General features: G+C 47.8%; 1 protein-coding gene across 2 annotated transcripts in view; it reads left to right on the forward strand.

The window, feature by feature from the left end:
* Nucleotides 1-2026: 2026 nt before the first annotated feature.
* The window catches only part of LOC134503964 (G patch domain-containing protein 4), a 53558-nt gene continuing 33271 nt past the window's right edge, over nt 2027-22313 (forward strand). Inside the window, exon 1 of one of the 2 annotated variants that reach the window (XM_063312941.1) lies at nt 2027-2037. The gene's annotated coding sequence lies outside the window, so the exon portion shown is untranslated. The remainder of the gene's footprint in view (nt 2038-22313) is intronic. The other variant, XM_063312943.1, reaches the window with a different exon arrangement.

The following is a 22313-nucleotide window of genomic DNA, read 5'->3' on the forward strand; positions in this document are numbered from 1 at the left end:
CATGGTTTCAGTATAAATCAATACATCATCCAAATACACCAATACCCCCTTAAACAGATGTTCATGCAGTACTTCATTGATCAATTGCATAAATACCCCAGGGGCCCCAGCCAATCCAAAAGGTAACACCTTATACTGGAAGGCTCCCAACGGGCAATTGAAGGCAGTTTTCCACTCATCGCCCTCCTTGATTCGTACACGATAGTAGGCTTCTCTTAAATCAAGTTTAGAGAAGATCTTTCCCTTAGCCAGATGCGACAACATGTCCTTGATCAATGGCAAGGGATATTTATTGGAAATTGAGACGGCATTTAATCCGCGGAAATCGGTACAAAGTCTCAATGTCCCATCCTTTTTTGGGCGAAAAAGCACCGGTGCCCCCACCGGTGAATTCGCCGGCTCGATGAATCCGCGCACCAAATTTTTGTCCACAAAGTCTCTCAACAGAGTCAGTTCCTTTTGTGTCATGGAATAAATCTTTGGCTTAGGCAATTGGGTGTTGGGCACCAGTTCAATGGCACAGTCCGTCTTTCTATGGGGGGGCAATTGGTCGGCTTCCTTTTCGCCAAACACATCAGCAAACATCCTGTACTCTGCTGGCAAACCTTCCGGAGGAGGGGCCGGGAAATGCGGAGTCACAGCTGCCGCAACCCCCACCATCTCCTCTGGGGCACCCTTCCCCTCAGTCGCTTGGTAGAACCCATCCCTAAACATGATAGTCCGGTAAACCCAGTTTATTTGGGGATTTTGCTGAACCAACCAGGGCACCCCCAACACCACCAAGGGACCCCCTACTGGAGCCACGACAAAAGACAAACCTTCCCGATGGCTGCCCAGCTGCAAGGCTACCCGCCCTGTGAAATGGGTGACCGGTTTGCCCCCTGCCATGGACCCATCCAGCTGTGTAAAGGTGATGGGTCGCTGTAAAGGGAAAGTAGGTAGCTCCAGAGCCGCTACCACATCGGGGTGCATTAGACACCAGGAACACCCCGAATCAATCATGGCCCATACTTCTACAGTCTTGGATTGGGAGCCCAACTTCAACTTCACCGTGAGAATGCGGTAACTGCCACTCACCGATGAAGGCTCGCGCCCTTCTTCCACCACCTGCCCTGCGGCGCCCTTTAAAGCAGGTGGCTGGCATTTCCCGCCGGCTGCAGGATTTCGGGCTCACCCTCATCCTCGTAGAACATCACATTGTCTCCCTCGGTTTCAGCCACCGCGGCTTTCTGCTTCCTCGGCAGGGCAGGGGACTTCGTCGGCGGCTTGCCGAGCCGTTCCTCTCCCTTTGCCTCCGGGCACGCCGCCACTCGATGCCCCTCTTTACCACATCTCAGACACAGGCCTTTTGCATACCGCTTCTCTCGCTCCTCATCCCAGGGTCGTTGTCCTGGTCTCCCCCCAGTGCTTGATGGGCGGCTGGGCTTCACCTCCCGCCCCGATTTGGCGGTCTTTCGATGGGCGAAGATCTCATGGGCATGCTCAGCCCTCCCCGCCAGCTGGATCCATTCGTACAGCGTATATGGGTCGTCCCTCCCCAAGGACCAGCGCAGCACCTCTGTATTCAGGCCATCCTTGAATAGCTCGATAATGGTGGCTTGGGACCAGTCATCCACCTTCCCAGCAAGCGCTTTAAACTCCAGTGCATAATCAGCCACGGATCTTGACCCCTGCTTAAGTTCCTTCAGAGCTCGCTTTGCCCTCTCTTTCGCCAAGGGATCCTCAAAGTGTTGTCTCAATGCCCAGAGGAACTCATCGAATTTCTCCAGTTCAGGCGCTTCCGACTGGCACATCTGGACATACCAGTCTGCCGCCCTCCCTTTCAGTTTGGTGGCAATGGTGATGATCTTTGCCTTTTCCGATTGAAAAAGCGACCCCCATTCCTCCATGTAGGTTTTAGCATTCGTCAGGAAAAATGAGAGTTTGGTTGGGTCCCCATCAAACTTGACAGGGAAGTCTCTCATCCCGCCCCCCGCCGGGCTGCATCCCGCCACCGGGGCGGCAGGGGTTGGTACCTCCCGGGCTCGCGGCGGCGCGGGGCCCAGGGGCGGCCGCACCGGCGATGCTGCTATTTCCATCTGGACCGACTGGTCCCCCTCGCGCCTCCGCGCCGGCCGTCGCTGCTCCGGGGACTGCCCATGGGACGAAGGGGTTGAATGCCGCTGGCTTGATCCTTCCCGGGTTTCTCTCAACGAGGTCACATCTAGGCTCAGCTGCTTCAGTATAGTTTCTAACGAGTCCATTTTTGACTCCAGTACTCGGATACGATCCGGGGTGGGGGAGCCCTCCGTTGGCTGCACCTGCACCACAGTGGGGGATAATGGGTATCTCTGCCTCCAGGATGGGCCCCCCACCACTGTGACATCCCCTTGGGTCTCATCCCAGGTGACCAGCTCGCCCGGAGAATTTACGGTAGTCTCCGGGGCGGTTTTCAGACCCTTGGCTTCACCCTCCGACTCGGAGCTCGCCTCTTCTAGGATGGCTGACAGCTCCCCCCCCTGGGACGGTCGGTCGGGCTGCCTCACGGTCGAGTCCGGTTCCCCTTCTTCCATCATCACGATGTCGGGTTCGGTCATCGCTGGCGCTCTCCCTCACAGGGTGAGACAACATGTCTTTTCCTGGACAGGGGCCAGCGGAGTTGGGATCTTAGATTCTCAGCTTTATGTAATGATTGCCGTAGCCCAAATACTCAGACTCACAAGAGGCTGCTATATGAAATCTGATTTATTAAGGAACTAAAGGCAAATACAGAGAAAGCTGAGAATGAGCAAAAGCGCGCCAAATACAAACTTAAACCCTTGGTGCAAACATATCCCGCCTCCCTCGTAACAGCCCCGCCCGGCACAGGTGCTAGCAATCGTCAGAGTTGCTAGCCTGGGAAAGTAACCTTGAGCGCAGTAGATAATGCAAATACATTCCAGAGCAAAGCCTCCCGAGAAAGATGAAACACGCATCCTGCTAATGACATGCGAAACGTTACGATGTATCAAAGACATTGAAACGGCGAACATGACAGTTAATGATTCATGTTCTGCTTGGAAAGGGGAAGCCGGGTATCTATGTATTTTCATGAATCTCTGAAGAGGAAGCTAACTGAGAAGGTGACACCCAAATGCAGTTTAGGACACCGTTCAGTTTCTGGCATCGTCACAGGGAGGCCACCTCTCAGCAACTCCTATGAGCCCATTCATATGAAGGCAGAATTCAACTGTTATAACTCAAGTTTGCAGCCAAGTGAAAGACCGGATCTGAAAGACAATTGATGATTCATGTTGTGCTTGGAAAGGAGAATATGGAAATGCCTGCATTTTCATTTATCTCTGTCTGCCTGAAGAGAAAGCTAACTGAGATATTGAGAAGAATCGCTATTTTAACATATTGCCCAACATGGCCTCCGCACAAACGTACACAGCAGGGGAAAGTCAAGCTCTGCGTTGTATTAGCAATACCATGCGAGTTCAGAATTGACATCCAAATGCAGTCTAGGACACCGGTTCAGTTTGTGGCATCGTCACATGAGGCCTGCTCTCAACAACTCGTATGAGCCCTATCAATGGGAAGGCAGAATTCAACTTTTACAACTTGGGTTTGCAGCCCAGTGAAAGACCAGATGTGAAAGACAGTGATGATTCATGTTCTGCTTGGAAAGGAGAATATGGAAATGCCTGCATTTTCATTTATCTCTTTCTGCCTGAAGAGAAAGCTAACTGAGATATTGAGAAGAATCGCTATTTTAACACATTGCCCAACATGGCCTCCGCACAAATGTACACAATAGGGCAAAGTCAAGCTCTGCGTTGTATTAGCAATACCATGCGAGTTCAGAATTGACATCCAAATGCAGTCTAGGACACCGGTTCAGTTTCTGGCATCGTCACAGGGAGGCCACCTCTCAGCAACTCCTATGAGCCCATTCATATGAAGGCAGAATTCAACTGTTATAACTCAAGTTTGCAGCCAAGTGAAAGACCAGATCTGAAAGACAGTTGATGATTCATGTTGTGCTTGGAAAGGAGAATCCGGGATTCTACGTATTTTCATGAATCTCTGTAGGGGAAGCTAACTGAGAAGTTGACATCCAAATGCCATCTAGGACACCGTTCAGTTCCTGGCATCGTCACAGAGACGCCTGCTCTCAGCTACTCGTATGAGCCCTATTCATGGGAAGGCAGAATTCAACTTTTACAACTCGAGTTTGCAGCCCAGTGAAAGACCAGATCTGAAAGACAGTAGGTTCATGTTCTGGTTGGAAAGGAGAATCCGGGAATCTCTGTGTGAAGAGGAAGCTAACTGAGAATTTGACATCCAAATGCAGTCTAGGACACCGGTTCCGTTTCTGGCATCGTCACAGGGAGGCCTGCTCTCAGCAACTCGTATGAGCCCTATAAATGGGAAGGCAGAATTCAACTTTTACAACTCGAGTTTGCAGCCCAGTGAAAGACCAGATCTGAAAGACAGTGATGATTCATGTTCTGCTTGGAAAGGAGAATCTGGGAATCTAGGAATTTTCATGAAACTCTGAAGAGGAAGCTGACTTAGAATCTCTCTCTGAAGAGGAAGCTAACTGAGATATTGAGAAGAATCGCTATTTTAACACATTGCCCAACATGGCCTCCGCACAAACGTACACAATAGGGCAAAGTCAAGCTCTGCGTTGTATTAGCAATACCATGCGAGTTCAGAATTGACATCCAAATGCAGTCTAGGACACCGGTTCAGTTTCTGGCATCGTCACAGGGAGGCCACCTCTCAGCAACTCCTATGAGCCCATTCATATGAAGGCAGAATTCAACTGTTATAACTCAAGTTTGCAGCCAAGTGAAAGACCAGATCTGAAAGACAGTTGATGATTCATGTTGTGCTTGGAAAGGAGAATCCGGGAATCTACGTATTTTCATGAATCTCTGTAGGGGAAGCTAACTGAAAAGTTGACATCCAAATGCAGTCTAGGACACCGGTTCAGTTTCTGGCATCGTCACAGGGAGGCCTCCTCTCAGCAACTCGTATGAGCCCTATCAATGGGAAGGAGGAATTCAGCTTTTAGAACACAAGTTTGGAGCCCCGTCAAAGACCAGATCTGAAAGACAGTTGATGATTCATGTTCTGCTTGGAAAGGCGAATCTGGGAATCTAGGAATTTTCATGAATCTCTGAAGAGGAAGCTGACTTAGAATCTCTCTCTGAAGAGGAAGCCAACTGAGAAATTGACATCCAAATGCAGTCTAGGACACCGGTTCCGTTTCTGGCATCGTCACAGGGAGGCCTGCTCTCAGCAACTCGTATGAGCCCTATAAATGGGAAGGCAGAATTCAACTTTTACAACTCGAGTTTGCAGCCCAGTGAAAGACCAGATCTGAAAGACAGTGATGATTCATGTTCTGCTTGGAAAGAAGAATCTGGGAATCTAGGAATTTTCATGAAACTCTGAAGAGGAAGCTGAGTTAGAATCTCTCTCTGAAGAGGAAGCTAACTGAGATACTGAGAAGAATCGCTATTTTAACACATTGCCCAACATGGCCTCCGCACAAACGTACACAATAGGGCAAAGTCAAGCTCTGCGTTGTATTAGCAATACCATGCGAGTTCAGAATTGACATCCAAATGCAGTCTAGGACACCGGTTCAGTTTCTGGCATCGTCACAAGGAGGCCACCTCTCAGCAACTCCTATGAGCCCATTCATATGAAGGCAGAATTCAACTGTTATAACTCAAGTTTGCAGCCAAGTGAAAGGCCAGATCTGAAAGACAGTTGATGATTCATGTTGTGCTTGGAAAGGAGTATCCGGGAATCTACGTATTTTCATGAATCTCTGTAGGGGAAGCTAACTGAAAAGTTGACATCCAAATGCCGTCTAGGACACCAGTTCAGTTTCTGGCATCGTCACAGGGAGGCCACCTCTCAGCAACCCCTATGAGCCCATTCATATGAAGGCAGAATTCAACTGTTATAACTCAAGTTTGCAGCCAAGTGAAAGACCAGATCTGAAAGACAGTGATGATTCATGTTCTGCTTGGAAAGGAGAATCTGGAAATGCCTGCATTTTCATTTATCTCTGTCTGCCTGAAGAGAAAGCTAACTGAGATATTGAGAAGAATCGCTGTTTTAACACATTGCCCAACATGGCCTCCGCACAAACGTACACAATAGGGGAAAGTCAAGCTCTGCGTTGTATTAGCAATACCATGCGAGTTCAGAATTGACATCCAAATGCAGTCTAGGACACCGGTTCAGTTTCTGGCATCGTCACAGGGAGGCCACCTCTCAGCAACTCCTATGAGCCCATTCATATGAAGGCAGAATTCAACTGTTATAACTCAAGTTTGCAGCCAAGTGAAAGACCAGATCTGAAAGACAGTTGATGATTCATGTTGTGCTTGGAAAGGAGAATCCGGGAATCTACGTATTTTCATGAATCTCTGTAGGGGAAGCTAACTGAAAAGTTGACATCCAAATGCAGTCTAGGACACCGGTTCAGTTTCTGGCATCGTCACAGGGAGGCCTCCTCTCAGCAACTCGTATGAGCCCTATCAATGGGAAGGAGGAATTCAGCTTTTAGAACACAAGTTTGGAGCCCCGTCAAAGACCAGATCTGAAAGACAGTTGATGATTCATGTTCTGCTTGGAAAGGCGAATCTGGGAATCTAGGAATTTTCATGAATCTCTGAAGAGGAAGCTGACTTAGAATCTCTCTCTGAAGAGGAAGCCAACTGAGAAATTGACATCCAAATGCAGTCTAGGACACCGGTTCCGTTTCTGGCATCGTCACAGGGAGGCCTGCTCTCAGCAACTCGTATGAGCCCTATAAATGGGAAGGCAGAATTCAACTTTTACAACTCGAGTTTGCAGCCCAGTGAAAGACCAGATCTGAAAGACAGTGATGATTCATGTTCTGCTTGGAAAGGAGAATCTGGGAATCTAGGAATTTTCATGAAACTCTGAAGAGGAAGCTGAGTTAGAATCTCTCTCTGAAGAGGAAGCTAACTGAGATACTGAGAAGAATCGCTATTTTAACACATTGCCCAACATGGCCTCCGCACAAACGTACACAATAGGGCAAAGTCAAGCTCTGCGTTGTATTAGCAATACCATGCGAGTTCAGAATTGACATCCAAATGCAGTCTAGGACACCGGTTCAGTTTCTGGCATCGTCACAGGGAGGCCACCTCTCAGCAACTCCTATGAGCCCATTCATATGAAGGCAGAATTCAACTGTTATAACTCAAGTTTGCAGCCAAGTGAAAGACCAGATCTGAAAGACAGTTGATGATTCATGTTGTGCTTGGAAAGGAGTATCCGGGAATCTACGTATTTTCATGAATCTCTGTAGGGGAAGCTAACTGAAAAGTTGACATCCAAATGCCGTCTAGGACACCAGTTCAGTTTCTGGCATCGTCACAGGGAGGCCACCTCTCAGCAACCCCTATGAGCCCATTCATATGAAGGCAGAATTCAACTGTTATAACTCAAGTTTGCAGCCAAGTGAAAGACCAGATCTGAAAGACAGTGATGATTCATGTTCTGCTTGGAAAGGAGAATCTGGAAATGCCTGCATTTTCATTTATCTCTGTCTGCCTGAAGAGAAAGCTAACTGAGATATTGAGAAGAATCGCTGTTTTAACACATTGCCCAACATGGCCTCCGCACAAACGTACACAATAGGGGAAAGTCAAGCTCTGCGTTGTATTAGCAATACCATGCGAGTTCAGAATTGACATCCAAATGCAGTCTAGGACACCGGTTCAGTTTCTGGCATCGTCACAGGGAGGCCTCCTCTCAGCAACCCGTATGAGCCCCATCAATGGGAAGGAGGAATTCAGCTTTTAGAACACAAGTTTGGAGCCCCGTCAAAGACCAGATCTGAAAGACAGTTGATGATTCATGTTCTGCTTGGAAAGGAGAATCTGGGAATCTAGGAATTTTCATGAATCTCTGAAGAGGAAGCTGACTTAGAATCTCTCTCTGAAGAGGAAGCTAACTGAGAAATTGACATCCAAATGCAGTCTAGGACACCGGTTCCGTTTCTGGCATCATCACAGGGAGGCCTGCTCTCAGCAACTCGTATGAGCCCTATAAATGGGAAGGCAGAATTCAACTTTTACAACTCGAGTTTGCAGCCCAGTGAATGACCAGAGCTGAAAGACAGTAGGTTCATGGCTTGGAAAGGAGAATCCGGGAATCTCTGTGTGAAGAGGAAGCTAACTGAGAATTTGACATCCAAATGCAGTCTAGGACACCGGTTCAGTTTCTGGCATGGTCACAGGGAGGCCTCCTCTCAGCAACTCGTATGAGCCTTATCAATGGGAAGGAGGAATTCAGCTTTTAGAACACAAGTTTGGAGCCCCGTCAAAGACCATATCTGAAAGACAGTTGATGTATCATGTTCTGCTTGGAAAGGAGAATCTGGGAATCTAGGTATTTTCATGAATCTCTGAAGAGGAAGCTGACTTAGAAATTGACATCCAAATGCAGTCTCGGACACCGGTTCAGTTTCTGGCATCGTCACAGGGAGGCCTCCTCTCAGCAACTCGTATGAGCCCTATCAATGGGAAGGAGGAATTCAGTTTTTAGAACACAAGTTTGGAGCCCCGTCAAAGACCATATCTGAAAGACAGTTGATGATTCATGTTCTGCTTGGAAAGGAGAATCTGGGAATCTAGGTATTTTCATGAATCTCTGAAGAGGAAGCTGACTTAGAAATTGACATCCAAATGCAGTCTCGGACACCGGTTCCGTTTCTGGCATCGTCACAGGGAGGCCTCCTCTCAGCAACTCGTATGAGCCCTATTGATGCGAAGGCAGAATTCAACTTTTACAACTCTGGTTTGCAGCCCAGTGAAAGACCATATCTAAAAGACAGTGATGATTCATGTTCTGGTTGGAAAGGAGAATCCGGGTATCTATGTATTTTCATGAATCTCTGAAGAGGAAGCTAACTGAGAAGTTGACATCCAAATGCAGTCTCGGACACCGGTTCCGTTTCTGGCATGGTCACAGGGAGGCCTCCTCTCAGCAACTCGTATGAGCCCTATCAATGGGAAGGAGGAATTCAGCCTTTAGAGCACTAGTTTGGAGCCCCTCCAACATGGGAATAGCTCATTTTGCTGCTGGTCCCATTAGCAGACTTAGGATGACGGTGACTCTGGTTCTGCCTGTGGGAAACTCTGCCGGTCTGCTGTCGAAAAACATTGTGCACTGTGTGAGAAAGGTTCTCAACTGTCCTGCTTTTCCTCCAAACTTCTCTGGTAGACTTCCCTGGGATCTCAAGACTACTGGCGGAGCTGCTGCTGCTGCTGCTGGTGCCGGTTGTGGGTTAATCGGAGCTGGTTGTTGTAACTGTTGTAGCATGGCAGCTTGTAATGTGTTGACCTGTAGATCTACCTGTTGTTGGTGTTGTTGCAGGGCTGCTGCTAATTGTTGGATGGTGAGCCGAATTTCTTGGTTTTCTGAAGACATTTCCAATGTCTCCCCCTTAACTTCCTTGTTCCTCCCTCTTTCGATGGGAGTAAGAGTTTGTTAGGATTGATGTCCTAACAGCCAGGAACCACGCTGAGACAAGGAATAGGTCTCTAGTGTTTTATTACTGCTACATAAACAGAAAATCCTAACAAACTGAAGAAGCGTGGGAAAAACCCTGACATATAAACCCCAAAGGCTAAGGCGGGCCCGATCTGTTTCTCTTTGAATGGCTACCTAATTCCTCATGCGCTTTACAGCCTGGATGGGAGCCCCCTGCTCGCCATCCTTACTCATGACACTCCTGTTCTGATATGGCCACAAGAACTGCATCATTTCCTTCAAGCAATAGAGCAAATCCAAACCCTGCTGGGTAGAAGAGCTACTTGTTACTTACAGGCAAGGAATTTTGTAGTGACATGTATTAATTATTACGCTGGAGAAAGACAAGGACCAAACCCAACTGAATACAAGCTAGAGCCGCTGTTAAGGCCTACCATGTGGTGGTAAGAGCAGTGAAACGCCAATATTTTTCCACTCTCATTGCATCCACAGAATGCCACCCAATGGCCCTGTTCAAGATTACCTGATTCCCTTTGGGGAAGGCGGGTTTAGAAACCCACTTACAGAGCCGTGCTGAGCAGTTTTCGAGGCATCTAGAGGATAAAATCGCTCAGATTCGTTCCATGTTGGACATCAAGCATGTAGCAGAGTCTGCGGAGATGCCTGGGGAATGTACTTACCCGATTATCTGGGAACAGTTTGATCCTGTTGGGCCAGAGGAAGTGGACAGGGTTCTCCAGTCTGTAAACGCCACCACGTCAATTAGATCCTTGTCCCTCCTGGCTGGTGAAAGCAGCTCGGGTGCTGGTGTGCCCCCTCCTCAAGAAGCCATCACTGGATCCCACCATTTTGGACAATTTTTGTCCAGTCTCCCACCTCCCCTTTTTAGGGAAGGTGGTTGAGAAAGTGGTGGCACTGCAGCACCAGAGGATCCTGGATGCAACGGATTATCTGGACCCTTTTCAGTCAGGTGTCAGGCCCAGATATTGGATGGAAACAGCTTTGGTCACACTTCTGGATGATCTCTGGCAGGAGTGGGATGGGAGCAGTGCATCCATCCTGGCTCTTCTTGACCTCCAGTGGCTTTCGATACCATCGACCATGGTACCCTTTTGGGTCGGCTCAGGGAGTTGGGGGTGGGCAGCGTGGTTTTGCACTGGTTCACCTCCTTCTTCCAGGGTCAGTCCCAATCGGTGTTGATAGGGAGCAAGAGATCCTGCCCTCGGCCACTCCTTTGAGGGGTGCTACAGGGTTCAGTATGCTCTCTGTTCCTTTTTAACATCTACATGAAACCTCTGGGTGAGATCATCCGTTGCCATGGGATGAGGTATCATCAGTACACTGATGATACTCGACTATACATCTCCATCCCGGGTGACTTAAGTGAAGCTGTGACCACCCTCTCCCAGTGCCTGGAGGCTGTGGAGGTCTGGATGGGGAACAACGGGCTTCAGCTGAACCCTGGTAAGACGGAGTAGCTGTGGGTTGAGGGCTCCTGGGTATCCGGGAATTTGCCATCTTTGGCTCTGGATGGGGTTGCACTGCCTCAGACAGATTCAGTGCAGAACCTGGGGGTTCTCCTGGACTCACAACTCCTGCTCAAAGAGGTGGCAGCCATGACCAGGGGAGCCTTTGCACAGCTGCATGTTGTGCGCTAGCTACACCCCTTCCTGGATCGGGAGTCCCTCCGAACAGTCACTCATGCCCTGGTCATCTCCCATATAGACTACTGCAATGCACTCTACATGGGGCTACCCTTGAAGAGTATCTGGAAGCTACAGCTGATCCAGAATGCAGCCGCATGAGCAGTTCTGGGAGCCCCAAGGAGGGCACGTATATCATTGCTGTGCGAGCTGCACTGGATGCCAGTTTGCTTCCAGGTCCAATTCAAGGTGTTGGTTATGACCTTTAAAGCCCTACATGGCATGGGTCCAGGCTACCTAAGGGACTGCCTCACCCCGTTACATCGACCCATCCCACCCAGTCAGGCAGAAAGGGCATGTTACGGACCCTGCCCAAGAGAAATTGTCAATTGGCAGGGTCCAGGAGGGCCTTCTCTGCTATGGCACCTGCCCTCTGGAATATACCCCTGGAGGTAAGTCAGGCCCCCACTCTCCCAGACTTCCAGAAGGGGGTTAAAACCTGGTTATGCCACCTTGCCTGGGGTGGGAGAGGGGATAGCAGATCATGGGGGTGGTTGGCTCCTTGATGGGGCCAATGATAACATCACAATTTGCCATCTTGAATTTTATAGTATATATTTTACACTTTTATATTTATATATATTGATATTAATATTTTACTGTTTTAACTTTATTCTTCTATTTTTAATTGTCTGTAAACCGCCCAGAGTCATTATAATACGAGTTGGGCAATAAAGAAATATGACAAACAAACAAACAAACAAACAAATAAATGTCTATGCTAACTGGGTCTCCCATATTTCAGGCAGAAAGAGTTCTCATTAAGAAGAAATTGGATGATATCATTTGTATGTAAAGCAGATGTCCTCCCAACCAAGCATACAACCCTTGTAATACAACCCCACTTTACAGAGAGACCAAACTCTGGTCAGGGAAGGGAAAAGCACATAGGCTAAGACAAAATAGGGGCTGTGGAAACAAATCCCAATTGGTGACATGGCTACAACTTTGCCCAGCCAACCAGCCCTCCAACTAGACTAGGTTTCTAAGCTAGAGGCAACACTGCACAATGGGAGGCTTCAGCCAATGGAAAATGTCTGTGTTTATTCGTCAGTCGCTTGTTGAAGTCGACTGTTCATGACTTCATGGACCAGCCCACGCCAGAGCTTCCTGTTGGTCGTCAACACCCCCAGCTCCCCCAGGGATGAGTCCATCACCTCTAGAATATCATCTATCCATCTTGCCCTTGGCCAGCCCCTCTTCCTTTTGCCTTCCACTCTCCCTACCATCAGCATCTTCTCCAAGGTGTCCTGTCTTCTCATTATGTGTCAAGAGCACCGTTGCACTGATTGCGTCAGCACGACACTGACAAAAATGCAGGGAAATGGGGCAAAGGACACGTAAATGACTAACAAAAGAAAAGCATAAAAACTCCAGCAATGACATAACGACTAAGTAAAGATCCCATCAAACGATACCTAGTAACAAAGGCTGACACCGGCAACGCCCGATCCAAAACACACACGGGACTCTCCAAAGGATCGCCGAAGATAAGCCATCACCGGCCGGAGGAGGAAGATTACGCAGACGCCCGGAGCACCAGCAGAAGCCTCGCGCCCCCTCATCCACCAGTGAGCGAGACATCCGGGATTCGGGGATTGCATAACCAATGAGGAAGGGGCGCTGACCGGCGCGGGCTATTTAAACCCCACACCGGCGCGCCCCCTCCACTCTCAGCTTTAACTAGGCATGCACTATACTATTAATAAACCCAGAACCTGATTTCTTTAAATTAGCGTCTGTATTTAGTAGCAGGCAGAGCCTGACATTATGTGGCCAAAGTATTTCAGTTTTGCCTTTAATATCATTCCCTCAAGTGAGCAGTCTGGCTTTATTTCCTGGAGGATGGACTGGTTGGATCTTCTTGCAGTCCAAGGCACTCTCAGGATTTTCCTCCAAGACCACAGTTCAAAAGCATCTATCTTCCTTTGCTCAGCCTTCCTTATGGTCCAGCTCTCGCAGCCATATGTTACTACGGGGAACACCATTGCTTTAACTATGTGGACCTTTGTTGTCAGCATGATGTCTCTGCTCTTAACTATTTTATCGAGATTTGTCATTGCTCTTCTCCCAAGGATTAAACGTCTTCTGATTTCCTGACTGCAGTCAGCATCTGCAGTAATCTTCGCACCTAGAAATACAAAGTCTTTCACTGCTTCTACATTTTCGCCCCGTTTGCCAGTTATCAATCAAGCTGGTTGCCATAATCTTGGTTTTTTTGAGGTTTAGTTGCAAGCCAGCTTTTGCACTTTCTTCTTTCACCTTCATTATAAGGCTCCTCAGTTCCTCTTCGTTTTCAGCCATCAAAGTGGTATCATCTGCATATCTGAGATTGTTAATGTTTTTTCCAGCGCTTTTAACTCCAGCCTTGGATTCCTCAAGCCCAGCACATTGCATGATGTGTTCTGCATACAAGTTGAATAGGTAGGGTGAGAACATACAGCCCTGCCATACTCCTTTCCCAATCTTAAACCAGTCTGTTGTTCCTTGGCATTGCTACTTAGTCGTTATACAGATTCTTCAGGAGGCATACAAGATAACTTGGTATCCCCGTACCACTAAGAAATTGCCACAATTTGTTATGGTCCTCACAGTCAAAGGCTTTAGAACAGAAATAGATGTTTTTCTGAAACTCCCTGGCTTTTTCCATTATCCAGCAGATTTTGGCAATTTGTTCCCTAGTTCCTCTGCCTTTTCTAAACCCAGCTTGTACATCTGGCAATTCTCGCTCCATGAACTGCTGAAGTCTACCTTGCAGGATCTTCAGCATTACCTTACTGGCAGGTGAAATGAGTGCCACTGTTCGATAGTTTGAACATTCTTTAGTTTTTCCCTTTTTTGGTATGGGGATATAAGTGGATTTTTTCCAATCTAATGGCCATTTTCCAAATTTGCTGGCATATAGCATGCATTACCTTGACAGCATCATCTCACAAGATTTTGAACAGTTCAGCTGGGATGCTGTTGTCTCCTGCTGCCTTGTTATTAGCAATGCTTCTTAAGGCCCAGTCAACCGCACTCTTCAGGATGTCTGGCTCTAGCTCCCTGACCACATCGTCAAAGCTATCCCCGATATTATTATCCTTCCTATACAGGTCTTCCGTATATTCGTGCCACCTTTTCTTGATCTCTTCTTCTTCTGTTAGGTCCTTGCCATCTTTGTTTTTGATCATACCCATTTTGACCTGGAATTTACCTCCGATGTTTCTAATTTTCTGGAAGAGGTCTCTTGTCCTTCCTATTCTATTGTCTTCTTCCACTTCCACGCATTGTTTGTTTAAAAATAATTCCTTATCTCTTCTGGCTAGCCTCTGGAATTTTGCATTTAATTGGGCATATCTCCCCCTATCACTGTTGCCTTTTGCTTTCCTTCTTTCTTGGGCTACTTCTAGTGTCACAGCAGACAGCTATTTTGCCTTCTTGGTTTTCTCTTTCTTTGGGATGTATTTTGTTGCCGCCTCCTGAACAGTGTTGCGGACTTCTGTCCATAGTTCTTCCGGGACCCTATCTACTAAGTCCAGTCCCTTAAATCGATTCTTCACCTCCACTGCATATTCCTTAGGAATATTAGTTAGCTCATATCTAGCTGATCTGTGGGTCTTCCCTAATCTCTTTAAGGTAAAGGTTTCCCTTGACGTAAAGTCCAGTCGAATACGACTCTAGGGGGCGGTGCTCATCTCCGTTTCTAAGCCTTGGAGCCGGCGTTGTCATAGACACTTCTAGGTCATGTGGCCAGCATGACGACTCAGAACGCCGTTACCTTCCCGCCAAAGCGGTACCTATTGATCTACTCACATTTTGCATGTTTTCGAACTGCTAGGTGAGCAGGAGCTGGGATTAACAACGGGAGCTCATCCCGCTGCGCAGTTTCGAACCGCCGACCTTCCGATCGACAGCTCAGCGGTTTAACCCGCAGCGCCACCGCGTCCCAATCTCTTTAGTCTGACCTAAATTGTGCAATAAGAAGTTCATGATCTAAACTACACTCAGCTCCAGGTCTTGTTTTTACTGACTGTATAGATGTCCGCCACCTTTGGCTGCAAAGGATGTAGTCAATCTGATTTCAGTGTTGTCCATCTGGGGAAGTCCATGTATAAAGCTGTCTCTTAGGTTGTTGGAAGAGAGTGTTTGTTATTGTCATGTTCACCGTTTCAATGTGCTTGGTACATCGTAAGGTTTCGCATGTCATTTGCTTGATACGTGTTTGATTTCAGGAGGGAGGAAGATTCCTCTTTGGGGAGTCCTTATCTGTTGGCTGCTGGGTTGGAATGTGTTTGGGTTATCTCATGTATTCAAGGTTGCTTTCCCAGGATGTGTGGAAAACGGTTACCAGCACCTGGGAGGGGGGTGGTTGCCATGGCGATAGGGGGGAGGGATTACGTTTGGAGCTGAGGGTTTTTAGTTTGTATTTGGCGCGCTTTTAGTCATTCTCAGCTTTCTCTGTATCTGCCATAATTTCCCTAATAAATCAGATTTCATTTAAGTAACCTCTTGTGAGTCTGAGTGTTTGGGATAGGCAACCATTACAGTTATGCAGAGAGTTGTCTTGGCAAAATTCTATCAGCCTATGTCCTGCTTCGTTTTGTTCTCCCAGGCCATGCTTACCTGTAATTCCAGGTGTCATTTGACTGCCCACCTTAGCATTCCAGTCTCCCGTGATGAAAATAACATCTTTTAGGCATGTTGTCCAGTAGATGCTGCAGATCCTCATAGAACTGCTCTACTTCAGCTTCTTCAGCATCTGTGGTTGGGGCGTATATTTGGATCACTGTGATGTTAGACAGCTTGCCCTGAATTCGAATTGAGATCATTCTATCGTTTTTTGGATTGTATCCAAGCACTGCTTTAGCCACTTTACTATTATGAAGGCTACTCCATTTCTTCTGTGGTCCTCTTGTCCACAGTAGCAGATCTGGTGGTCATCTGATGTGAAGTGGCCCATTCCAGTCCATTTCAGTTCACTGATGCCCAAAATGTCTACCTTTAATCTTGACATCTCACCAATAACCACATCCAATTTGCCCTGGCTCATAGATCTTACATTCCAGGTTCCAGTGGTGCATTGATCCTTAGAACATCGGATTCGCTGTTCACCACCAGCACCGTCGGCCGCTAGCCGTCCTTTTGGCTTTGAGCTAGCTGCGTCATCACGTCTGGGGCTAGTTGAACTCATCCTCTGTTCCTCCCCAGTAGCATTTTGACCATCTTCCGACCTGGGGGTCTCATCTTCCGATGGTATACCGACATATCTCTGGTTGTACTGATCCATTGAGTTTTCACGGCAAGAATACTGGGGTGGATTGCCATTACCTTCCCCAGGGATCGCATTTAGTCTGACCTCTCTGTCATGACCTTCCCGTCTTGGGTGGCCCTTCACGGTTTAGCTCACGGCATCATTGAGGTGCTCAAGCTCCAGCACCACGACAAGGTAACAATCCTTTGCTGAAGCAATGGAAAATACTAGCAGTGAAATGATGTATAGCAGCCATGAAAAGCACAGGGCCCCAGAGCTGCATTGGTTCACTCTTGCTTTCTAAACTAAAGAAAGCAGCACATGAGACATCTTAGAAAGGTGAAAGGTATCCAGTAGCCATTGAACATCTCTGAAATATCCAGAGTACTGCTGGTCACAAAACACAGATTTACCCAAAAGCAAATAGGTAGATTGCTTCCTGGAATCCCCCCACCCCACCCCACTTCCAAAAAACCTCCAATATTCTGGGATACTGTTTTTCTATGGAGCTTCTCTAGCCCCAGAAACATAACTGGAAATAAAGATGATTCTCAGTATTGATACTCAGCTATGCAGCATGACCATTCATATTATTTTCTGAATGTTTAAAAAAAAATTAAATGAGATGGAGCACAGAAACTTGATTGCAACAAAGGAAGTGCCTACAGGCCCAATATTGCCTAATACCGCCCAATAAGAATTTCCAATGGCCTGGACTTGAAGCTGACTCCATTCTCCACAGGTCACTTAAGCATTAAATCAGACCTACAAAGGGGTACTTAGATGTTTTCATGGCTACCCCTCAACATTTAGAATTCTTTTGCCCTGGAAATCCACAAAAACAGAGCTGTGCGTCTCCTGAAAATAGTGAAAGATGGTTTCATTCTTTGGAAACCAAAGAGAGGATGTAATTAGAAGCACATTAGAGGTGAAACAACAAGTGGAGATGACCACTGGCAGCTATAGTTACAAACCTGCACATGGGCGGCCCTTGGACAAGTGGTTGCTTGTCTCAGTACCCGGGGCAGCAGAGATGTCTGGCAGCATCCAGAGATGTCTGGCAGCATCCACTGGGCAACCCTTCTAGGATAGCACTGCCCACCCTCACATGAGGGAGGGGGTTAGAAAAGGTACCCTAAACATTGCCTGCCCCACAACATCTGACTAGCTAACTGTGGCTGGCAGTCCTTAGCAGTCGAGCACCAAGAAAAATGAATCAAAGAAAAGTGAATCAAAGAAAACGCATTTTCAGAGCCTGGAGCATCCATACCTTGCTGGATAGAGACAAAGTGTCAAGGCCTAAAAGACAAACAGAACTCATAGCTGCCAAACTTTGCCATTATAGCATTGACACTGCTGCACTCAGTGAGACCAGGCTGGCAGAGAAGGGTTCATTACAAGAAGCAGCGACTGGATATATGTCCTTTTGGAAAGGCAAACCACAGACTGACAACAGGACAGAGTAGGTTTTGCAATCAAAACTGCTCTGCTGAAGAACATTTCTACTCTACCCACTGGAATAAATGAACACATTACGAAGTTCCACTTTCAGCAACTCCCAGTATATCACCACTGTCAGCATCTACACACCATCTCTTACAAGTCCTAACTCTAACCCTGAAGACAAAGGAGGTTTCTACGAGGACCTGGACCAGATTATTTGACTCCTAGTGACCACTGCCATCCCTAGCTGTCAGGTAGGGATGATTGCGTCTACCACCTCCTCTCTCTGGCTGTTATGTTGCGGTAGCCAGGATAAAGCATCAGCCAAAAAATTCCTTCCCCCAGGGAAATACTTTAGGGTGAAATTGAACCTTCTAAAGAACTGCGTCCACCTAATCTGTTTGGGATTTAACTTTCCTGGGGTGTGCAGCGTGTTTAAATTTTTATCATCTGTCCAGACCTCAAAAGGATGAGCTGCCCCCTCTAGTAAATGCCTCCAAGTCATCAAAACCTAGAGTACTGCAAATGCTTCCTTTTCTCACACATGCCAGCAGCACTCCATGTCAGTAAATTTACAGGAGGTAAGCACATGGTCTTAACTCCCCCTCCCCATCCTTTTGTAAGATCTCTGCAACAGCCACGTCTGATGCGTTGACCTGCACAACTAGGGGCTTCATGGAGTCAGGATGTCTTAACACTGGCTCTGAGGTGAATAGTGTTTTTAATTGCTCAAAAGCCACCTGGCATTCCACTATCCACTGTATGGCTGCTCCAGGCCTCTTCGCCCCCTTCAAGTCTCTCCTTTTGTTTTCAGAAAATCAGTGAGGGGTAGAGCCACTTGCACAAAGTGGGGAATAAACTGCTGGTAAAAGTTGGTGAACCCCAGAAAACTTTGTAGCTGCCTTCTCATTTGGGGGGACCCCAAGCCTCCATATCCCATACTTTCCCTGGGTCCATCTCAATTTGCTTGACACCTGATATCCTAGGTAATCCAACTGCTCTTTGTTGAATTCACATTTTGAAAGCTTAGCATACAGTTGATTCTGTAGTAACCATTTCAGCACCTCTCTCACCAGAGCCACATGCTCTTCCATTGTTTCGGTGTAGATCACGATATCATCTAAATAGACCAGCACCCCCCAGTACAGAAAATCATGCAGCACCTTATTTATTAATTGCATGAAGACCACCAGTCCCCCCTCAACCCGAAAGGCATTACTAAGTACTCAAAGGCCCCCAGCTGGCAATTAAATGTTGTTTTCCATTTGTCCCCTTCATGTATTCGTACTCGGAAATACACTTCCCTTAAGTCCAGCTCAGTGAAGATACTCCCTTTTGACAGGTGTGCCAACATGTCCTTCATCAGTGGTAAGGGGTACTTATTGGATGTACAGATGGCATTCAATCCCCGATAATCAGTGCACAATCTCAAGGATCCATCCTTCTTGTTTCTGAACAGGACAGTGCAGCCATTGATGAATTGGCTGGGTGAATGAATCCTCAGTCTAAGTTTTTGTCAACGAACTCAACGCCTCCAGTTCCTTGGGAGTCATGGAGTACAGCTTCTCCTTGGGCAATACAGCATCTGGTTCCAATTCTATAGTGCAGTCTTTCTATGGGGGGGGGGCTGGTTGGACTCTGCTTCCCTGAGCACTTCCTTTAAATCCCTGTACTGCAAGGGAATGAGATCGCTTTCCTCTCCTGTCACTCCCCCCATTTCGGAAGCTGCACCTATTAGTTCAGGTGCCACCTTCCACATTTTAGGGGGTTACCCCTCATAAGTTCCATTCTTGAAAGTTAAAACTACCCAGTTACCAAGTGCACCTAGGAATTTTGTGCTCGCAATATTAGTCCCAGCACCACAGGTTGATCAGAGGAAGGTGCCACTATAAAACTTATAGTCTCTATGTGGCTCCCTATTCGCATTTGAACCGCAGTACTCCACAGGGCCCCCTCTCATCTCCATCCCATCAAGTTGAATGAAACATAGGCTTTCTTTCAGTCTCAGTCCAGTTACTAGGGTGGGGTGCATGAGACATCTTGTGCACCCCGAATCCAGCAAGCCTGCTAGAGTCACATTGCCACTGCCCCCCAATGTCTCAATTTGTACCCTCACGAGCATTGCTGGGCAGTTCGCACTCACCACTGGATCTCTGCACCCACCTGGCTTGGCCTGTTCCTTGGCACTGCTCAGAACAGACTCACGCCTTTTCCCACCAGCTGGATTTCTTCCTCAGTTGAATCTCCCCCTTCTGATGAGAATTTGTGGGTCTTCCTCTTGGGTGGCCATGGTTCCCTTGGGTTTTACACCCGGAATGAGAATTTGTGGGTCTTCCCCTTGGGTGGCCACGGTTCCCTTGGGTTTTACACCCGGGATCTTAGCACCATTCTCCCCCATCCTGCCCTTTGTTGAGGTTGCCAATTATAGGCAGCTGGCGATGCAATGCCCTTCTTTGCCACATTTAAAACACAATCTTCTTTTGGCCCTTCGCTCCTCCTCCTCCCACAACTTACGTGTTCCCTGCTTCTCCAGTGTAGGGGCTGGTGGTGCTGATCACTTCCCCACCACTTGGGCTCGTTGCTGTCTCTTGATGCGAATCTACATTTCTTCTACTTCACCAGCCAGGCAAATCAATCCTTTCAGGGTTCTGGGGTCCCCCCTTGCTAAAGACCACTCAAGGATCTCCGGGTGCAGTTTCCCTTGGAAGTATTCAATTTTCAGCAATTCCAGCCAGTCGGTTAGCTTCCCAGCCAGCCTTTTGAACTCCATAGCGTATTCAGGGACAGACCTGCTTCCCTGCTTAATGTACTACAGGCTCATCTTAGAAAAGGGATCTTCAAATCTATCCCTCAGAGCCCTCATAAAGCTCTCAAAGTCCACCAGTTCCAGAGCTTCCAAATCATGCATCCCCACCAACCACTCTGATGCCTCACCTTCAAGATAGGTTGAAATGTACCACACCTTAGAGTCTTCTGTGGGGAAAGTCCCCCCATTCCTCCATGAACTCCCTCACATGGGTTAGGAAGCAGGCAGGCTTTGGGTGTCCCCAGCAAACTTCACCCTCAAGTCTCTTAGTCCGGAAGGCTCACCTGCACCAGGGGCTCATCTCACTGCTTCTCTTGTGGTTTGGTGGTGAGGAGGGCGAGTGGCCACCAGCTTGGCCACCCCACGCCCTCCCTCCAGTTCAGACTTGTCTCCCCCTCCAAGGATGACTGACCCCTTGTTTTCCCCAGGCCAGTCACTGTTCCCCGGCTGAGGTCCCAAAGAAGCTGCTCAACTGCTTCCTGCAGGTTGGATACCCACGCTCTCATGCAGCTCATCTCCCATTTCAGCTCCTCCATCTGTTGCTTTGAAATTGACCATCTGGGACAGGAGTCCTTCTTGCTTGTAGCCTCCCACTGGTCTGGCTCCTTCTCTGTGCTCTCTCCTGCATCCAGGAACCAGGCAGGCTTGGTCCCCTTCGCTGTCCTGGATCAAGGTGCGCTCTCGAAGTTGGTGGAGGCTCCCAGCTTGACTCCCTGCTCTTTTGGCCACTTTCCATCCTCTTGCCTGGTTGAGTTTGTTGGGGATCCAAGCTCCCTCTCTTCCCCCCTGCTTGATTTGGCACAGTGCCCTGTGGTACTCTTGGGTGCTCCAGCCAGGGTCCTCCCCTCCTTCATCTCCCATGTCCCCGACAGGGGTGACTTTGGTTTGTGAGTTTGCCATCTGCGGACCTTCCTCAGTAAACGAGTTTTCAGGTAAGGTTGCCATTCTTTAGACTTGAATCTTTCTGTGACACTCTCGATGCTTTAGTTGTTAAATGAGAACTCCTTACACAAGTCATTTAGGAATATGAAGAAATCTTTATTAAAAACTAGTTATCCAATGCACGTTAAAGATTCGAGTAAAGAAAAGCCACACAGTTGGTGGTTTTAAATCTCCAGGATTCCCCTCCCCATCAGCGAGTCACGAGTCCCACCCCCCACACTTCCTTTGCTGATTTCAGGTTTTTCTCAGCCGCAGTCCTTCAAGAAGCTGGCAATCGGTCCCTTTCAGCTGTCCTTGGTGCTGAATTTCATACCACAGTCATTTGATCCCTGCAGCCTCTTGTTCTTTATTCGTTTAATCGCTTCCGACTCTTCGTGACTTCATGGACCAGCCCACACCAGAGCTTACTGTTGGTCATCAACAACCCCAGGTCCCCCAGGGATGAGTCCGTCACCTCTAGAATATCATCCATTCACCTTGCCCTTGGTGGGCCCCTCTTCCATTTGCCCTCCACTCTCCCTAGCATCAGCATCTTCTCCAGGGTATCTATCCTGTCTTCTCATGGCCAAAGTATTTCAGTTTTGCCTTTAATATCATTCCCTCAAGTGAACAGTCTGGCTTTATTTCCTGGAGGATGGACTGGTTTGATCTTCTGGCAGTCCAAGGCACT

The sequence above is a fragment of the Candoia aspera genome, chromosome 11, assembly GCF_035149785.1.
Source record: "Candoia aspera isolate rCanAsp1 chromosome 11, rCanAsp1.hap2, whole genome shotgun sequence".
NCBI classification, from domain to species: Eukaryota; Metazoa; Chordata; class Lepidosauria; order Squamata; family Boidae; genus Candoia; species Candoia aspera.